We start from the raw sequence: 3,437 nt of genomic DNA, 5'->3' as shown, positions 1-3,437 counted from the left end.
GCAACATGAAGACTTGAATTATTTCACATCCTTCGGGGATTAATAAAGTCAGTCTATTCAAGGCGTTGTCCTTTGTGGCAAAAACATTTATTAAAAACATGACACCAAACAACAAGAACAGCGATAACCGGCAACAACAAATGAGAAACACAATGAACCAAAGAGAATCGTTTCAGTCATCCGAGCCATGCCAGGTCCATGCCCTCATCTCCGAAAGACCTCCCGTCTCACACCATAGTCCCAACGGAGCTCTTCGTTGACAGCTATGTTTCTCTGGGCCAAGAACAGGACATAGTGTCTTTGGCTCCGTCTGTAAAGTTCAACTGGAACACCGCAGGCTTCACGTTGGCCGCCTTGCCCGAGTGGTTCATGCGCCTACCAAAGGCGTCCTTTTCCAGGGTGGCGCTCGCAGGGGAAGTTGTGGGAGTCGACGCACAGCTCGGTGCCTAGCCTGCCCCTGACGAAGAAGAGGTAGCTCATCGCTCCCTCCTGCATTGCATCCATCAGCCTCTTCCCCTCGGATTCAGAGATGAGCTTTCCGTGATAGCCGCATATCACGTCCCCCTTGGAGAACGGCACGGTGGCGATGACGCCTGCACAGAAGGGCGAGAGAGAGAAACACAAACACGTAAACAGCCTTTATTTTGCTGCCAAGGCAAAGTCATCACAGTAAAGTTTGCACTGCGCTTTTCCCGTCTTCCCTCACCTCTGCCCTCGTGTTCTCCAAAGTCCTTAAAATCGATCCCCTTCCACCGTTGCTCCACCACCGACTTGAGGACAGCCTTCGTCGTCCTCGTCAGCCTCTTCCCCTCGGATTCAGGGATGAGCTTCCCCACCGACTTGAGGACAGCCTTCGTCAGACTTGAGGACAGCCTTCGTCGTCCTCGTCAGCCTCTTCCCCTCGGATTCAGGGATGAGCTTCCCGTGATAGCCGCATATCACGTCCCCCTTGGAGAACGGCACGGTGGCGATGACGCCTGCACAGAAGGGCGAGAGAGAGAAACACAAACACGTAAACAGCCTTTATTTTGCTGCCAAGGCAAAGTCATCACAGTAAAGTTTGCACTGCGCTTTTCCCGTCTTCCCTCACCTCTGCCCTCGTGTTCTCCAAAGTCCTTAAAATCGATCCCCTTCCACCGTTGCTCCACCACCGACTTGAGGACAGCCTTCGTCGTCCTCGATGGCTGCCTTTAAAGGGGAGACCCTCGTCATCTGCTGATGCGGCAACCGTTCTCCCGTTAGGATTCCATGGCAAGCTTCCTCCGACCGACCCTCTGCCATCTCCAGCAGACGCCGGTGCTCAGGCCTGTGCCCCGTCTCCTGAGAGCTGACATGCATCACAGATTCATTAAAGCAATGTACACTTGAGACATGGGGAAAAAAAAAGAAGAGTCCCCTCAAATGCTAATCAAATCCTGAGCGCAACCAACCTGGGCACTGCACAATGCGCGGGGCGCAACGGTTCACCGACGACAAAGAATCCTTTGTTTTCTAGGTGGTCGACCAGTGAGCGGCGAGACGCTTCATCCGGAACCATGGCTGGTGTTCCAGTTGAACTTTACAGACGGAGCCAAAGACACCATGTCCTGTTCTTTAAAGGGGAGACCCACGCCTTGAGCACATCCGGGAGGGAGGGGACATTGGTTTTCCAATTCTCCCTGGCTACGACGGCTGCCACCTTGGCCTCCGTCGGTCGCTGCCTGCCAGAGGAATCTGGTAAGAACAGAGTGAGGCAGTGAGTTAGTGAGGCAGTGAGTTAGCGAGTGAGGCAGGCAGTGAGTCGGTGAGACTGGGAGTGAGCGACAGAGTGAGCGAGTGAGCGAGTGAGGCGTTGTGTATGCGAGTCGGTGAGACGCACAGGCTATGGGGAAAGGAGACGCAGCCATAGCGAGACACTAGGCGGCTCTTCACAGACGGCATACAGTATCTGTTTGACAAAGACAAAGCCGGTGCCTACCGGCGACGTGTCGCACACGCTGTTCCAACTGGATGCGCCTCCATTTGAAGTAGGCCGTCCGTTCATCGTCAAACCCGGCACCGACGAGGTCCTCTTTGGAGGGCGCGAGGGCACCCATCGTCACGGGGAATTCACTGACGAAAGCGTCCCATCGGCTGTCACGCGACCCCTTCCCCGACACAGAACTGCGGGAAGAGAAAAGCACACGTGTCAATCGGGCGGCTGTGATGTCGGACGCGTTTGAGTCGGCGCCGCAACGCACGAGGCTTACGTTTAGGGGAATTTAGCAGACGCTTTTATCCAAAGCGCTTTTAGGCCTTTACCTCGTGTCCCGGGAAGACGTCCCAGCGGCCTCTGCCGTAAAGGGGACGAACGCGATGGTATGAAACCAACGCGAATCGTCTTCAGTCATCGAGCCATGGCAGGTCCATGCCCTCCGCTCCGAAAGACCTCCGTCTCACGCCATAGTCCAAAAGGAGCTCTTCGTTCACCTCTATGTCTCTCTTGGCCAAGAACAGGACAGTGTCTTTGGCTCCGTCTGGAAAGTTGAGCTGGAACACCACAGGCTTCACGTTGGCCGCCTTGCCCGAGTGGTTCATGCGCCTCCCAAAGGCGTCCTTTTCCAGGGTGGCACTCGCAGGGGAAGTTTCTGGGAGTCGACGCACAGCTTGGTGCCTAGCCTGCCCCTGATGAAAAGAGGTAGCTCACCACTCCCTCCTGCATGCATCCATCAGCCTCTTCCCCTCGGATTCAGGGATGAGCTTCCCGTGATAGTCGCATATCACGTGCCCCTTGGGGAACGGCATGGTGGCGATGACGCCTGCACAGAAGGGCGAGAGAGAAACACAAACACGTAAACAGCTGTTATTTTGCTGTTTACGTGTGTGTCCTTTCCAGGGTGGCACTCGCAGGGGAAGTTCTGGGAGTCGACGCACAGCTTGGTGCCTAGCCTGCCCCTGATGAAAAGAGGTAGCTCACCACTCCCTCCTGCATTGCATCCATCAGCCTCTTCCCCTCGGATTCAGGGATGAGCTTCCCGTGATAGTCGCATATCACGTGCCCCTTGGGGAACGGCATGGTGGCGATGACGCCTGCACAGAAGGGCGAGAGAGAAACACAAACACGTAAACAGCTGTTATTTTGCTGCCAAGGCAAAGTCATCACAGTAGAGTTTGCACTGTGCTTTCCCGTCTTCCCTCACCTCTGCCCTTGTGTTCTCCATAGTCCTTGAAATCTATCCCCTTCCACCGTTGCTCCACCACCGACTTGAGGACGCCTTCGTCGTCCTCGATGGCTGCCTTCAAAGGGGAGACCCACGCCTTGAGCGCATCCGGGAGGGAGGGGACATTGGTTTTCCAATTCTCCTTGGCTACGACGGCTGCCACCTTGGCCTCCGTCGGTCGCTGCCTGCCAGAGGAATCTGGTAAGAACAGAGTGAGGCAGTGAGTTAGTGAGGCAGTGAGTTAGCGAGTGAGGCAGG

The 3,437-nt window shown here is 55.4% G+C and overlaps 1 long non-coding RNA gene across 1 annotated transcript; it reads right to left on the bottom strand.

Moving 5' to 3' along the window:
• Nucleotides 1–65: 65 nt before the first annotated feature.
• On the bottom strand, nt 66–2,617 carry LOC130377998 (uncharacterized). Its single transcript, XR_008894442.1, has 6 exons — nt 2,281–2,617; nt 1,958–2,142; nt 1,431–1,713; nt 1,091–1,327; nt 707–977; nt 66–593 (listed from the first exon to the last, which is right to left on the bottom strand). It is a non-coding gene; the product is annotated as an uncharacterized LOC130377998 (long non-coding RNA).
• Between the last annotated feature and the right edge of the window lie 820 nt (nt 2,618–3,437).

Source organism: Gadus chalcogrammus, unplaced genomic scaffold (genome assembly GCF_026213295.1).
Source record: "Gadus chalcogrammus isolate NIFS_2021 unplaced genomic scaffold, NIFS_Gcha_1.0 GACHA037, whole genome shotgun sequence".
NCBI classification, from domain to species: domain Eukaryota; kingdom Metazoa; phylum Chordata; class Actinopteri; order Gadiformes; family Gadidae; genus Gadus; species Gadus chalcogrammus.
This window is presented reverse-complemented; position numbering and strand designations above follow the sequence as displayed.